This window comes from Grammomys surdaster, unplaced genomic scaffold, assembly GCF_004785775.1.
Source record: "Grammomys surdaster isolate TR1022 unplaced genomic scaffold, NIH_TR_1.0 61, whole genome shotgun sequence".
Classification (NCBI taxonomy): domain Eukaryota; kingdom Metazoa; phylum Chordata; class Mammalia; order Rodentia; family Muridae; genus Grammomys; species Grammomys surdaster.
The window spans coordinates 9,560,677-9,578,937 of record NW_021604563.1 but is presented as its reverse complement, the minus strand read 5'-3'; the positions used below and the strand labels follow the sequence as shown (position 1 = coordinate 9,578,937).

At 36.0% G+C, this 18,261-nt stretch overlaps 1 pseudogene; it reads right to left on the bottom strand.

Annotated features, from left to right (window-relative positions):
• Positions 1-17,207, bottom strand: part of LOC114626063 — a 70,535-nt pseudogene extending 53,328 nt beyond the window's left edge.
• Positions 17,208-18,261: the final 1,054 nt, after the last annotated feature.

Sequence of the window (18,261 nt, the reverse complement as noted above, 5' to 3'; positions counted from 1 at the left end):
AACCAAACCAAACCAAACCAAACCAAACCAAACCAAACCAAACCAAAACAAAACAAAACAAAACAAAACAAAACAAAACAAAACAAAAAAAACAAAAAAATTTCAACAAATGGTGCTGGTTCACCTGGAGGTCGGCATGTTAGAGAATGTAAATTGACACATTTTTATTGCCTTATTCATAGCTCAAGTCCAAGTGTATCAAGGACCTACATTCCAAAAAAAAATAAAAAATAAAAAAAGTTAAGCTGAGTCTAATTGAAGAGAAGTGGGAAGAGTCTGGAAAATTTTCAGAACAGAACAGCAATAGATAAGGAAAAAATTGACAAATGAGATCTCATAATATTAAAAAGCTCCTGTAAGGCAGAGGACACTGTCTATAGGACAAAATGGAAACCTCCAAATTGGGAAAAGATCTTTACAAACCCTCCATCTGATAGAAGGCTACTATCCAAAATATACAAAGAACTCAAGAAGTTAGACATTACAGAACCAAATAATCCTATTTCTCAAAATTGGGTAGAGAGCTAAGCATAGAATTTTCAACTGAGGAATCTTGAATAGTCGAGAAGTACCTAAGGAAATGTTCAACATCCTTAATCATCAGGGAAATACAAATCAAAAAAACCTTGAGATTCCACCTTATACAATCAGGATGAAAACTCAGGTGACACCAGATTCTGGGAAGTATATGGAGAAAGAGGAACACTTCTCCATTGCTGGATGGATTACAAGCTGGTACAACCACTCTGGAAATCAGTCTGCAGGTTCCACAGCAAACTGGAAGTAGTTCTACCTGAAGACCCAGGTATACCACTACTGGACATATATCCAAAAGTTGCTCCAATGTATAACAAGGACATGTGTTCCACCATGTTTATAGCAGCCTTATTTATAATAGCCAGAAGCTGGAAATAATGCAGATGTCTTTCAACAGAATGGACACAGAATGTATGGTACATTTATATAATTGAGTACTACTTAACTGTTAAAAAATGACTTCATGAATTGTTTAGACAAATGGATGGAACTAGAAAATATCATCCTGAGTGAGATAACACAGCACAAAAGGACACACATTGTATGTACTCACTGATAAGTGGATATTAGCCCAAAAGCTCACAATACCCATATGAAGCTTAACAAGGAGGAATACCAAAGTGTGGATGCTTCAATCCTACTTATAAAGGGGTACACAATAATTAAGGGAGATAGAGGAAGGGATGGAGCTTGTGAGGGAGATGGGAGGGTGAGTCAGGAAAAGGGGTGTCAGGATAAGGTATGGGAAGAGTAAGGAAAGAAGTCCAGAGAGTCAGGAGAATAGAAATATGTAACAGTGGGGGGTTGGGGAATGAGGGCAATCATTAGAAAGTCCCATAATTCAGGGAAGTAAGAGGTTCCTAGGACTCAATGGGGATACCATTAGCCAAAATACTCAACAGAGGAGAGATAGAACTTGAAGAGTCCACCTCCATTAGATAGGCATGACCCCCAGTTAAGGTATAGGGCCACCCACGTATCTCAAAATGTTTAACCAGGATTGTTCCTGTCTAAAAGAAATACAGGGATAATAAAATGGAGAAAAGACTGAGAGAAAGGACATCCAGATATCACCTCACCTTGAGATCCACCCAATCTGTAGATACCAAACCCTAACACTATTGCCAATGCCAAGAACTGCTTGCAGACAGAAGCTTAATATGGGTGTCCTCTTAAAGGTTCCACTAGCATCTGACTAAGACAGATGCAAATACTCACGGCCAACCATGTTACAGAACCCACAGACCCCAAGGGAAGTGTTAGGGAAAGGACTGAAAGAGTTGAAGGATATTTCAACCCCATAAGAACAACAACAATATCAACTAACTGGACCCCTCAGAGCTCCTAGTGACTAAACAACCAACCAAAGAGTATATACATGGGTGAGTCCATGGCTACAGCAACATATACAACAGACGATTGCCTTATCTGGCATCATTGGGAGGAGAGGCCCTTGATCCTGTGGAAGCTTGTTTCCCCAGTGTAGGAGATGCAAGAGACTTGACATGGAAGTGGGAGGTTGGGGGAGCACCCTCCTAGAGGCCATGGAGAGGGGGAACTGGATGGGTGATTTGCAGACCAGGAAGGTGCAGAACATTTAAAACATAAATAAATAAAATAACCAATTAATCTAAAAAAATGACTTCTTGGGCTGTAAAAAATAGAATAATCTCCTCAAACTGGATTGATATGGAATAAGCAATATTAGAACCTGGGCCAGATTTATAACGGGTTTCATCATGGGAAGAAGGGGTCAAGTAGATAGCATGGAAAAATGAAACTAAAGATATTAATACTCATTTTAGGGTTTCTATTGCTTTGAAGAGACACTGTGACCAAGGTAATTCTTATAAATTACAATATTTAATTGGCACTAGCTTACTGCTTCTGAACTTCTGTCAATTAACATCAGGTCAGGATTCATGGGAGGGTCCAGGTTGGCATGGCATTGGAGGAGCTGAGAGTTCTATATCCCTATGCAATTGCAAACAGGAGAAGACTGGATTATAGGCAACTGGGAGGAAGGTATCTCAAAGCCCACTCCAAGAGTCACACACATTCTCCAACAATGCCACACTTCCTAATAGTGCCAGTCCCAGGGCCAAGCATATTCAAACTACCACATTCCAATCCTGGGCCCACATAGGGTTTTTCAAGTACATTAATCCATGGGGGACACACCTAGCCATAGCATAAGACAAAATGCATTTAGTTCAACTTCAAAAGTCCCCTAATCTATGACAGTCTCAGCAATGCTAAAATGCCAAAATTCAAAGTCTCTTCTGAGATTAATGTAATCTCTTAACTGTAACCATCTAAGAAATCAAAATCAAAGGACATATCACATACCTCCAACATTATTCAGGATATGCATTACCATTCCAGAGCATGATGATTAGGAAATACTGGAGTAAATCAAGACAGAAAACAAGTTGGGCAAACTCCAAACTCTGCATCTCTGTGTCTGAGGTCAAAGTTCTCAGATCTCCAAAGTCTTTCAGCTTTGTTGATTACAGCAATTCTTTCTCTTTGGCTCTTTCTACTCTGCATTAGTAGCTTTCCTTAGCAGGTATTCCATGATTGATACTCCATGGCTCTGACATGTAGTTGCTTGTGTTACTAATTATATTACCCAAAAGTCTGTTTCCATGAGAAGTCTGCATATAGATTCTTGTAACCTTCCTCCAGTTGGTTCTGATTGATAAACAAAGATGCCAACATCCAATAGCTAGGAAGGACAGACAGAGTTGTTATTTTTAGGATTTCCAAGACTTGGGACCAGGAACAGGCAGAAGAACATGTGCCAAGCTGGGATAGTGTAGAGGCGAGGAAGGATGCCATGCCCAAGAAAAATGCAGTATATAGAGGAGTAGCTGCCATGTGAAGAAGCAGGGAGAGCATGGCCTAGAGGGCTGTCCAACTGGGTCCAGGGCAGCCAAGATAGAACACAAAATTTAGTAAGTCATAACTGAGAATTAAGGGCAGGTGGTAGATTCTATCAGCAGTGGAGGTTAGACAGTGGCCCAACTATTGTGCTGTTAAGGGATATTAAAATATAAAGGTTATTATGTGTGTGCCTTTCATTTGGGAACATACATTGAGGCAGGTAGTGAACCCAGAGCTAGGATTTATTCATTAATATTTAACTCAACACTGACATTTCTAACATTTTGGAGTATCTAAGACAACTTTAACTTTACAGTTTTTTGTTATAATGTCTGAGATCCACATGTCTTCTGGGCTCCTCCAAAGGGTCACTTCATCTCTGCACTCTGTAGCTTTCTAGGCTGTGATTGAGTCTACTCCATTGCTGTTGCTGTTCTTGGTGATCATTCTATGTACTGGCATGTCTAATTTGATGGAGACTTCTATTGCAACAAGGATTCACCAAGAGACTCTCAAAGGCTCATTTCATAGTACCAAGACTTCTTTGCATGACTCCTTCAGTCCTGGTACATCAATTGCAACTGAGGCTGCACCTTTCCCACTGGTCTTCCTTGGCCTTACAAAGAGCAAAGTCTAAGCTGCTCTTTATGACTCCTTTATGCCTTCAAAACCAGTACCACTTGGGTGATTCTTACAAAGTACCAAGTCAAGCTGAAGCATGAGGTACAACCTTGGCTATCTCTGAAACACAGCTTATTTGTGCTCTCATTAAATACTCCCCAGAAGATTTCATCTCAGTGATGCTGGTCTCTTAGTCATCACTCATGTTTTAGTTCAAGCTAACCAGCATCCAATTGTCCAAGTAGTCCCTTCTATTCTTCACTGGATAGCCAGAGCCACATGGCTGAAGTTGTCAAGTTCTGCAGCTTGTTGAAGCTGGTACATGTTCCCCTTGTCCCTTTACATTATCCACAGCTTTCTGTTTTCCAGTTCCTTGACTGCCTAAGCTTAACTGTCCTGGAACTTTTTCTGTAGATTGACCTTGAGTTTAGAGAGCTACATGGTTCTGTCTCTTGAATCTTGGGATCAAAGTCTTATACTACTGTGCCTGGATTTAAGCTTTTCTTCACCTAGAACATACTCTGACCCAGTCTGGTCTGAACTCTTCCTTGAGTTCTTCCTGCCTTTTTCTCCTGGGACTAAAGGTGTAGACCACCATGCCTGGGTCAATGCTTTTCATGCTCACTGTTCTTCAAGATCCAGATCAAAAGCCTGTGTCTTCTAGCTTCAAGATCTGGACCACAACTGTGCCCTCCTTTTCTTGATTGTAGTTCAACTGTGCCTCCTTTTTTTCTATTGTAGTTCACTCCAGACTAAAAGTGCAAGTGAAAACAACAACCAGGTAATAATGCCTAACATGAAATAAATATTTCTTCTTCAACTCCAAACACATAGGCAATAAGCTCCGCTGGATGGGATCTTGCCTGATGTTACCACTCTTTTAATCTATTTATCTCCTTGGTTATAGGATTCAGCTGTATTGTACTTCTTGATGCCCTTTTATCATTTGAACCATGATTTTTTTAGTTTTCCTTTCAAAGCTTGCTAAGTGTGATTAAAATATTCTTCTTGATACTAAACCACAGAACATGTCTCTGCTGGGTTTTATGTTTTGTTTTGTTTTGTTTTTTGTATTTTTTTAGACTTCCCATGTCTTCAATTAATATAAATCTCTTTACCTTACTCTCAGGTAGACTTTTCAGACAAGAGCTAAAACGCAGCCACTTTCTTCATCAAAATATCATAAAAATTAGTTCCTAGACCAAATATTAAAATCCCCCCCCCATTGAATCCTCTTGGGCCAGGTCTGTACTATTCAAATCACATGCAGCACTAATGTCTTCCATCTTCCTACTAGGCTGGGCCACTAAGCCCCAGATAAAGCACTCTGCTGCTTTTTCAAGTCCTAAAATCTTCATTCCTCAAAACATAAGCAATGTCAGGCCTATCACAGCAATACCCCTACCACTTGTACCAACTTCTGTCTCAGTTAGAGTTTCTATTGCTTTGAAGAGACAACATGATCAAGGCAACTCTTAGAAATGAAAACATTTAATTGGGGCTAGCTCTACTGGTTCTGAGTTTCAGGCCATTATCATCATGCCTGGAACTATGGAAGGGCTTAGTCAGGCATGATGCTGGAGGAGCTGAAAGTTCTACATCTTGATCCAACTGTAAACAGAAAACTGGCTTCTAGGCAACTAGGAAGAATTTCTATCAAAGCCTACTCCCACAGTTACACACTTCCTCCAAAAAGAACACACCTTCTAATAGTGCCAGTCCCAAGATCAGGCATATACAAACTACCACAGTATTTTGAACAATCAGCTGCTTGGTGAGGGTTACTTTTTTAAGGCAGAGTTGCAAGACAAATATAATGAAGATATCTTGTCATTATGTCATAGGTCAACTTTAAATGCTTGAGTCAAGATTGAGGAAACAAGAAAAATACATGAACTATTTTTCTCAGATTATGCAAGGTCCAAAGAAACATCCATTGAAGTTTTATAAAGATTGACTTCAGCTATTGGGAAAAGTATATCACATTCATTACAAATTGAATCTTTTAATTTTGAATATTCAAATACTGAATGCAGAGAAGTAATGAGACCATTATATGCAAGGTTAACATTGATAAATGAATGGATTAGAAATATAGTTAATATTAAATCACATTGATCTAATATAGTCTTAATAGGAAATGCCAACACTGAGGGCTTTGAGATGATACAAACACTCAACTGTCTTAATTTTGGTGAACAAGGTCAATTCAAAAGGAATTGCAAAAAAACTAATTTAATTTCAAAAAGGAGCCTGTGACTCCTGGAGTATGTAAAAGATGTGGCAAAGGCCTACATTGGATTAGTGAATGTAAACAAATTACTGACCCAGGGGTTGCTCTTATAGTCCCCAATATCAAACAGTGAAAATTCCCTTCCACAAGACAATTAAACTCTACTACTCTGAAGATAGATATCAAAAGAACAGATAACAAGGTTAGAACAAATTCTATAGACAAATCAAAAAACTCAAAAGGGCCACCCCCCAAAAAAACATATTTTTGGCAAATATCTATAGATGATCAGAAGCCATAACTAAAGGTATTTATAAATAATATTGAAATTGAAAGAATGGTCCACAATTGAGTAGATGTCACTATTATTTCTCAATAATACTGACCTTCAGACTGGCTACTTGAAGAGGTAGATATCCATATTCAAGGAGGTGGGACTTTATTTCAGATAAAACAAAGTACCACATGGTCTAAATGTACAGGGTCTGAAGGTCAGACAGGAAAATTAAGGCCATACATTGTTGATATAACTATAAATTTATGTGGAAGTGATCTGTTACAACAATGAAAAACACAGATTAATGTTCCTTTAATTTCAGAGACAAACCACAAAACAAGTAATTCTCTTAATTAAAAAAATATATCAAGAATCCAATCAACGAGAGTTACAGACTGTCCAGGGTGTCTATAAACAAGATACAGCAGAGGCTGATACTTCTACTTTACATAGGGGAGCCATTGCTGATAAAACCCCAACAGCTTTATCTCAAAGGTAGGTGACTGATCAACAAATTTGGATGCAAATTTGAGCAATGATCTAAGACAAAAGAAAAACTACAGGTACTAGAACAGTTAGTTCAGAAACAGCTGGATATCCAAGATATAGAAGAATCCACCAACCCCTGTAATTCTCTGGTATTTCTCATTAAAAAGAAATTGGACAAACAGAGGATTTTAACATATCTCAGAGCAATTAATAAAACAATTCATCTGATGGAATTTTTACAACCTTTAATCCTACTGCCTTCTGTGTTACCTAAGGAATCATTTATCATAGTAATTGATATAAATGATTGCTTTTTTCACAATTGATATTAAAGAGAAAAATTAGCCTTTGTCAATTAGCTAGAATAGATACAACTGCGATTGTGGTACCTTTTTACTAATGCAGAGATTTTCTCATTTGGACACAAGATGAACACTGACAAAGAGCTTGCAAGGAGTTTTTTCAGGAAAAAAATGAATAACAAATACCCTGAAAGCAAGTGACTTCAGGTTATAAAAAGAATTAATTAGGTACTTGCTCATAAAATAAAAATTCCAATTTTGGGAGCCCATACATTTACACTGATGCAAATAAATCAGAAAAGGCAGGATGTAAATTAGAACATATAAATCAGGTAGTTGAAAGTCCTTATAATTCAATTCAAAAATTAAAATTATACACAATTCTTATGATGTTATTAGATTTTCAAGAATCTCCTAAGACAGTAACTCACTCTCAATATGCATAAAGAGATGTTTTATGTATAGAAACTACTGAACTAAGTCAGGATTATTCTGAATTGATTTCACCCTTTATTCAACTGTCTAATCAACAAATGTTTAGAAATAGAAATCATAAATTATATACAGCACATATCAGATTCCATACAGGTCTACTAGGCTCTCTAGCACAAAGTAATGAGGATATTGATCAGCTGTTGTTAGGAAATGTGGTAGAAGCCTCAGAAATTCATTTTAAAAATCACCATGTTTATAGCAAATATTTAAAGAAAATTATTATTTGGCAATAAGTCAAAGAAATCATAAGAAATTATCCTACTTGTTTCTTAAAAACCAAACTCCATTGCTTGCAGGAAGTAATCCTAAAAGTACTCAAAGAAGTAAAATTTTCAAAATCCATTTGTTTCATTTTATAGAGTTTGGTAATTTGGTAAACTGAAATTTCTACATAATACTATAGACATGTATTCAGTATTCCAATGGGCAACTGTTTTCACCTTTGAAAGGGCTAATTCTGTTATTACCCATTTATTAAACATTATGGTAATTATGGGTATACCTAGACAAATTAAGACTGACCGTACTCCAGCATATGCCTCTAATAAAATAATTTTATGTATTATAAAACATATTACAGCTATACCACACAATCCTACAGGGCAAGCATTCAGTGAAAGATCCAATTGTAGTTTAAAATAAATCTATACTATACAGAAGGCATTATCAAAGACCCTCAGATATAGGTTCTGTAATGCTTTATTGATTTTACATTTTTAAATGCTAATTAAAAAAAGCAAAAGCAGCTGAAATTGGGTTATAGAAAGAAAATCTGATGAATTATGTCAGCCTGTTATTTCAAAGATATATCAACCTCAGAATGAAGAGTATAAAATCTGTTATGCTGGGAAAGTGGCTTTGTATATGTTTATATGGGAGATGAAAAATCATGAATCCCATCCAAAGTGATAAAAATCATGTTTAAAAGAAAAAGACACCCCTAAAGATCTTGGTACAGAATTTTGTATATTGATACAGAAATGTAATTTTTGACACTGGTATAAGGTATTATAAATTTATGCAAATTTAAGATTATCTTGAATATATATTACATATATAGTTTGTTTCATGCCATATATAAATATTTCTTAAACATGCAATATAAGTTTTTATCTTTTTGAAAACTGCTATTATACTCTCGTAGGCCTGATAAAAGTTACAAGTTCTGAACTATTAGGGATGGTTAAGAAATTCAAATTAATAGTCAGATACTCAAATTCTTAGTCATATTGGCTACTAGTTAAGTTAAATACAATAAAATGTTTTCAAGATTATTGATATAGTAAATACCAAAGAATAAACAATGTTTGACAATTCAGATATATTATAGATATATATTTGGTCTTAAGAAACTAAAGATATTCACAGATTCTGGCATTTAAAATTATTTCATTATGAAATGTTTCTTTTTTTTTTTTTTACTATGAGACAGGTGTGCTCCAGACAGTACACACATTCCACTTCAAACAAGATAATGAGTATCAATAACCTTCATATAGAATAGCTCCAATTGTGGCAAGCTAGCCACTGTCCAAAGAAAATGCCTATGCTTCAACTGCAAATAAAATTTTTCAGAAAGGACGAATGAACACAAGAAAGTTGAGTGCCAAGCTTTGCCTAGACAGGATAAAAAAGTCTTTCATTATTCCTGCTTCACAAATGGTCAGATATACTATGCCAGAAGGTTGAAGACAGATGGTCCAATATTATAGAAACAATATTGGGAATGTCAAGGCAGTCAGCTCTCTCTGTCATTTTTATAATTTCTAGAAGCTATATCGCAGCACTTCCTGCATACTCAGAAAAAATTCATTTTCATGTCTTTTATGGGGTTGAAGAATAGATAGTCATAGTCTTACTATAAGCTTAAGTTGTTTAGTATGTAAGAAGATGCTGTAGCTCTTAAAAGATGTTTATTTTTGGATGGTAATACAAGTAAGGATAGAAAACTATTTACATATAGACCCCTGTACTCACCAAGATAGGATAAATGATAGAATAGTATATCTAAGTTGGCAAATATAAATGGACTGAACACTGTGAATGCTACTCTTACGTATTAGTTTTCATTACTGTTTCATAATTGTTCCCACTGTATATTGTTTATTACTACTAGAAAACGAACCATTTATTACATAAAAATTGGAAGATGTAGGCATAATGTTTTGTATGATGTGTAAAGTTTATACTTAGGCTATTAAAATGCTGATTTCTCTGCCCTAATGATTTGTTTCAATCCAGACACAGCACTGTAATGCTTGTACCTAGAATCTCTTGTCTCAAATTTGTGTAAACACGTCTTATAATTTATTCTCTGCCTTGTCAATGAATACTGAACACCTAAGGGTTGGGCACAATAGTGAATAGGGTAAGACGTCCACAAGCTTAGGAAAGAGAAAGGGAGAAGAGAAGAAGCAGATCAGTGGCAGGATGGAGGAACTAGAACCACAAAGAAGATGTACAAAGACACAGATCAATAATAATATGCAAGTATTATGGGACTGGGCTGGGAGGGAGATATATTAACATACAACGTAAAGGTAGATAATTTAAGTACTCTGCTACTGAACTGCAGTTTTGAATAAATCTTATTTCTTCTATGTGGTTATTGGGGAATTGCATAAAGAAAAGAAATACATTGGTCTTATCCTTTATATTTATATTAAAGATAATTCATTTATATAATTCATCTCCAGATGTAATCTGTCTCAGGAGATAGCACAATATTTAGAAGATATAAGGTTATTTGAAAATAGCTCTCCATCTATGTATATATGAAGAATATACCATCCATGTTCTGGTAAGACTGTACAGTTATTCTATAGTTTTACTGTCACCCATGTTTTTGTGAATAATGCTTCATCAATATTTCTGTAAGGAAGTCCAAGAGACTTGTTGGTTTGCCAAGATGGACTTGAATAGAAACTTCACTGTTTGTTTTGTCAAAATTCTTTCCCAGAGGAAGACATGAACTACAACTACTCCTTTCCCTAAAACTAATGTTATACCCACAAATCAATGCATCAATCCACTGAAGTTCATTCTGACGTATCAATGGCTTTATTAGTCTTCCTTATAATCATATTTGAAGAGTCACTTATAGGGGTGTAAGTTCTCCTTCCCACAACAGTCTACACCTTGAAAGCCTTTGACCAGCACAAAAGACAGGATCCCAGTAATCTCATAATTGGAGACCTTTTCTGCAGTCTCCATTCTTCTGGGCTTTTGATCTAAGATTCCACTCCTTCCTCTATTCTTACTATTCTTAGGTTTGGTCTTTTTATACAGTTTGGTATTTCCTTGAGGTTCTTTGACAGAAATATTTTAGATTTAACATTATATTTGGCTAATGTATCCATCCTTTCTATTATATTTTCAATGAGTGAGAATCGATCTACATGTCTTGTATTCTGTTGGTGAAGCTTGCTTCTTTAGTTGTTGTTTAAATATCTATTTTTTTTATTTCCAGAATTCCTCAGTTTGTTATTTATTTATTGTTTCTATGTCTATTTTTAGATCTTGAACAGATTTACTTGTTTCTTTAAACAATTTGTTTATTTTTTAACAGTGATTTATTCCATTTCTTCCATTTTGGGGGTGGGGGGAAGTATGTGGGTTCTCCTGGATTATTTTACGGAGTTTATTCTGAAAGGACTTAGCTAGCTGCAACTAGATTGACTTTATGAATGGTAGTTTGAGAAACTAGGCATAAGTTTTAAGATGTTGTTCTTGTTTTGTTTGTTTTTTAAATGAGAACCTGGATGCAGGAGTCAGAGACCAGCCAACCACAGCTATAGGCAGCCAATCCAAGGATGTTTTATCACCCTGAGAAGTTTCCAGAGCCCTAACCACCCATACTCCTGAAAATAGATGCAATCAATTAAGGAAAAGGAAAAGTTATCCACTCCTACCTTAACAGGCTTTAAATTGCCCCTGCAAAGCACATGTCTGTGTTTTTATTTTTAAATGAGGAGACGCCTGCATACAAAAATTCTGTTAAATAAATGCTCTTGACTCTTGAATACTATTTGAGTATGGGGTATCATTCTTTGGCAATTCTCGGACCATTAAATGTGAGAGCTTGTCCAGGATTCACTGAAAACCCCCAAATAGTTGAGCATTTGGGAGAAATTTCTTTCCCCATCAATCAGTAAGTCAGTCTGAGTCTGTATTTGTGTTTGTTTTTCTGTTGTCAATTTGGAGGTCATGAGGAACAGAGTGGACGTATATTCTCTCACCAGGCTTGGTACTTAAAAGAATGCTCCTAAATGGCCCAGATAGGGGAAAAAAACAAAAACTTGCTAGTTCTCATTTAATTTCTGAGTCATATGTGGGTCTGTGGCCTTTCTGTGCACAGAAAGGAAGACTGTCTGAAACAGCCTTTCCTTTTTGATTTTGCTTTCCTGGAAACGCCTTTCAGTGTGTATTTTATGTCCTTGTAAATCATTTGTCCTCTGCTCTTATCTTAAAAGACACGACAGGCAGCCAGCCAGCTCCACTTCTTTAAACTTAGTCTGGTTATATTTCAAGTGCCTGGCCAAAAAAAAACACCAAAAATCAAAGCTTAACTCTATGGTCGATAAAACTAACCATCTTTTGAAAAACACAAATGGCCAACAGATCTACCAACTCTTGTCTGTTTGTTTGTTTGTTTAACTCCTGTAGTGTAAAACATCTGGGGAATGAAAGATAAAATCGTACTTTTCTGGCTGTTCAGCTCTTAACTTAGTTTAGTCTCCGTTCAAAAAAATTAAAAAAAAAGTCCAAACAAAAGAACAAAACACAAATGCCCCAACACTACCACCTCCACCACCACCAAACATCCAAGAACTAATAAACTTGTGCTGGCCTTTAAGTCCTGACTCCTGACTAAATCAAGCTGGCAACAAGCCAGCTTGGTCTGTGAAAGCTGCTTCTACTGAGACCAGCAAGTTCTCAGCTTCTCTAATAAAAATACCAATGGCTATAAAACTTAAATTCAACAGGTAGTAAAATGTGCCTCCCTTAAAATTATAGCTAATTTTTTTTAAATTATCTAATTGAAATATATAAATATATATAGCCACTGCATGTTTATTTCTGACCTTAAATATATATTATGTTAAGACATTTTCTTATCTTAATTATAAAATATTAAGTATTAATTTATAATATAGGATTAATAATTTATAATATCAATACCAAAAATTAATTTAAAACTAATAACTTAAAATTTAAACCATTCTGAGCAATAACATATGGCATAAACCAACCCCTAATTCTAGCCCTTTAAGAATACTTTTAAATTAAAATAAAATTTTATGCAATAATATCCTAAAATTAAATATTTATAAACATTAGAAATATGTCTTGAATAAAATATTAAACCTGCACCTTCATATATTAATATACAGAAATTTTTTCTATTGACATCCAAACTTTATAACATAAAAACAATACATTTCTTATTAATTTTAAAAACACTAAATTATTTAAACTATTTTAAAAATTTTAAAATAATTAAATCTTCTAAAATTATAATTCTATTATTAAAACTTAGTTATACTTTATTATAATATTACAAAACACTTTTGAAAATTATAATTTAATACATAAAATTATAATTGTTTTTAATTTATTAAATAATATATTTATTAATATAATAATTGTAGGACCATGAAAGGACAGCATGGTTTCTGGATGAGCACTGGCTGGAAATGGCAGGAGACCCCACAGGTTTGTGACCCCACAGGTTTTTCTGCCAGGGATGGCAGACATTTTACCACTCTCTCAGACTCCAGGCTCTTGACATGAGGCAGAAGACCTCCAGTGATCTGTGCCTTTCAGGCACTTAGAAGATCACCCCTACTTGCCCCTCTGCAGCTAGAGGGCATGACTACAGGCTTCAAGAGAGATCTCCATATTAATGAGATACTTAAAGGCCAGAAGCCAGTTAAGCCTTCCTTCCTAGACCCTCCTCCTTGCAAAAGATATCTAACCTCAGACCTGCCCTGAGAAACCAGGGTATAGTTTCATCCATTTTCCACCATGACAATAAATATCTTAAGGCCACAGTCTATTTGTCTTCTTTGGGACCCACTGTGGGGAACAGTGGAGAAGGTTTTCAACTACAGAGATGCCACCTAATCTCCGGCAGATGAGCTCTCTACTTTCCCAACCACAGAGGACAAGCAGAGGACCAGCAACCCAAGCAAGCAAGCAAGCCGAGCCAGCTGTGACCCAGCCAAGCAAGTAGCCTTAATCAAGACTCTCATTTCTGAGAGACAAAGACAAAGCTCATCTCTTCCTCTCTCCCCTTCAGCTGCGGGCTGATCCAGCTCAGATGCCCCCACCTTGGTTGTCCTTCTGTGGCTCGCCCGGTGGTGGCTGAGAGCCCAAGGGACTGAGAACCAACCAGTTCCCAGCCATCTTTTGCCTTGGGGATCCCCAACCCAAAAGCTCTGGCTCCCCTCAGAACCTCAGACTGTGTTCTCCACCCCAGTAGTGGAGTACCATAGCTTCATATAGCCCAATGTCCACCCTGCACCAGTGTAGAGTGAACACAGTCAACTTCCCATGCCTCTACCTCTCTGACCAGCAGCCCTAGCTCCTTGGGAAGGCACATGGAGGACCCACAATTCAACCCAACATCAGACCCACATACACACTACAACCCCACAAATAATTACAATAAAAATTATTAAATGACACTAATCAGATTAAATACATTTAAAAAATTTTAATAAAAAAGCTCAAATAAGCCCTGATGATGGCTATAAATTTAATGATAAAGATAATAAATCTAATAACAATAACTTTTTAAAATAAAACAAAAACAAGCTACAAATCTTAACAAAAATAATCAACTAAGCTACAAGTTACATTAAATCAATCATCATGAATATATGAAAAATAAAATGCATTTTCAATTAAATATACATTCCTAACTTGTTTTATATACTGCAGCTTTTGTCTTTTTCTTTTCATTCTGGCATATATTATAGTAATAATAGCAGAAAAAAATAATAAATTAATTAAAAAAATTTTAAAGATTTAAAACATTAAAAAACTTAAAAAATATTGGCTCTTAAACCTCCACCCCCTTTCAGTTTCCATAAACTCTGGCAAGGCTCCAGCAATCCCTGCCTTGTACCTTGCAGTCAAGAAAAAAAAAAACAAATAAAAGATCTCTCAGCCAAAATGTTTGCATTTTTTGAACTTGTTAACTCTTTCCTGCCCTAAGAGTGGCTTCAACTTAAAATAAATTATACAAAAAACTATTATATTCAGATAATATATATATAAATTTGTAACATTTTGCTGGCTTTAAGATGGTGTTAAAGGGGCCCAAGAAGACTAAAATCCTGGTTAAAAGCTGGGAAATGGGACATTTACTAGAAGCATTTGATTCAGTGATTTAGTTGAAAGACAGGAAACCCTTATATTCATTGGCTGTTTAATTATTAACTTTAAGCAAGTTAGACATTAGCACTTTGCAGTTTTTAGTTGATTTTTTAAGATTAGCCAATTAAAATTTGGTGGGGTAAATATAAATTAGGGATATAAGTAAAAATTGGTTTAGTAATTGTGGAAAGTACATATCCCCTACTTATAGGCTAAAAAACTAAATCAAAAAGGCCCACAACTGCAGAAGCTGGTGCCAGATTGGTGCTTCTGAGCTCATGCCAGCTGCCGTGCCTTCAGCTTAAGGTTACATATCATAATTATATACACAATTGAAAGAAGGTGTTGGAAGGACGCTCACTGCTTAAATAAGGTTTAGTTCCAAAATTAAAAGGCCTTAAAATTCAGCAATTTTTGACTCTTCAACTTATATTGTATTATGTTTATGTATTTGAAAGGATATGTAATTTTTTGTAATGGAAGAGCACCAAGGGTTTTGAAACAGGCTAATTGATGAGTAGGGTGTCTGTCATCTTGCCATTTAAAAAGTTAGTCTGCCTTTCTTATTCTATAACTGAGACATTTTAATTTGATACATCTGTGTCTGATCTAACGTGATACTATATTATGTATTTATAAAACCCTTTTTATTTTATGACTATTTAAATGAAATATGGAAATAAAAGGAAAAAGAAGCAATTTTCTTTAGAGAATCCTCTCCATTTCTTGCACTTGAATAAGAATGCCTTCCATTTCTTTCCAAGCAGGTGCAAGAGATACAGCTCCTGCAGCTTTTTTCAGAGTTTTCTAGAACTAAATTGTGTCATAAAAGTTCACACTTTGCTAGAAATGCTATAAACAGAAAATGAGTACCATGACACATTGTAAAGAACAAAAAGAAATGCCAAGTTATAGTCAAATCCAAGGGTTATAAGCGTTATCTACCATGTTTCAATAAATATATATGGTGGGTTCTGAAGCAAATCTGCATCTGTTAGCTATCAAAAATAGGGAGAAGGGTTTGAAATAAAAGAAAAATTGTATTAGTAAGGATTCTTTAGAATAATGGCATTTATACTGTGAATCTCTCTCTCTTTTATATATACATATATATGTATATCATATATATCACATACAAATCATATGCAAATCATAAATAAATCATACATATACAAATATTGGATATTATATGATTTATATATAGATACATAATATATACTATATACATATATATACATATACATATATGATTTATTAGAATGGTTTACAGCCTATGGTCTAACTAACACACCAATTGCTGCCTGTGTACACATGTACAGAAGGTCTAAGGATCCAATAATTGTTCAATCCTGGTATCTCCTATCTCAACTTGTCTTCAGTACATATCAGAATCTTGAAGAAATAGACTCTAATGCCAATGAAAGAAATGACTCACTAGGGAGGTAAGAGCAAGCAGACAAAGAACAAAAATCTTCCTTCTTCCATATCTTCATATAGGCTTCCAACAGAAGGCACAGCTCAGATTAAAGGTAGGACTTACTACCTCAATTGATATGTGTGGTTTAAAACTTACGTGGGGCATGGGGCAGGTCAGGTGCACCTGCACCCCACGGCTGAGGCCAAGGCAGTCCTCAGAACCATGGCTCACTTGGCGGTCCGGGGGACTCAACAGCACACCTAGCTCATAGTTTGATCTCTCCAATGTCACGGGGCTTAGGCCGCCCGCGTGCTGCAGTGGCGGCACTGCCCAGTGTGGGACCCAGCGTGGCCGGTGGCCAGGGAGGGAGTCCCCGTAGCAGGGATGGAGGCAGCCCGCAAAGGAGTGGGTGCACAGACCGCTGCTGCTGGGGAGGGAGCCCCATGGACTGCTGGAGTAGGGTGCACCAGAAAGGCTTTCCCCCTGGGCAAGTTTCCCACTTACACAAGAGAGTCCAAAGTTCCAGGAGACACATGGAATCGAAGACATAGTAGTCTTATTGGCCATGATAGTTGTATCTAGATAAAGTGATCTCCCCCAGAATGCCAGGAGGAGCCCCCTTATATTGGGGAGTGGGAAAAGGAGGGGCTAGGGAGATGAAAACTTAGTTATCTATGTCCCTGGCCTTTAGGTAATTCATTAATATGTAAATCTTGAGGCAGAGACCTGTTAGTCATGCTGTCTACCTGTGCCTTAAGTGACCCACCATGGAGGTGAGACCCTGGGTTAGATCTCTGGGTTCTGGGGGTGTGGCCAAACACCCAGGATGTCTTCTACAGCCTGACAGATATGGATTAAATGCCTGTGTTCTCATCCTCTTTAGAAGTGGATCTACCCACTTCAAACTAAGAAAAAATCCCTTACATATGGGACACTCCATATATGGATTCCTGTTAATTTCAGATGTAGTCAAGTTGACATCCAAGAATAGCCATCACATTGTTTAAGTCATCTGTGTAGAATTCTGATAATTCTATTGTTCCAATGATGTTCCAATTTCCTACTCCTTTTCTTTCTTGAAATTAAGTATACACATGTGAGAGGGAGAAAAGGAGGAAGGGAGGGAGGGAGGTAGAGATGGAGGGAGGGAATGAGGGAGGGAGTTAATAATTTGGACAATGAAATACAAGATCCCAAATCCACACATGTATTGAGTTATAAGCAATATTAAGTAAACCTTAAGTGCATTTTGATTAATATTTACTTGTTTAATAAAAAGTGATAATAATTCATTTAAATAAAATTATTTTATTTATCACTTTTCATACATTATTTTGTAAATTCCAATATTTACAAATAGGAAAAAAACTTTAAAAACTTTTTGTGAACTATTATACGTTTGGTTTATTAACTAGTTTCACAATCATTTTTGATTTTGCATGGTATATCAGATTTTATATTACATATTACAACTTTGGTGATACTTAGGAAAAATTAAATTCTTCTTGAATATTTTAGTACTGCTATTTCAAATTGTAACTTACTTAACTCTAATCCTCATGAAAATTGTCCACATAAAGATTTTTGTTTATGCAAGCCTTATGTTTTCTCAGAGGCCCAT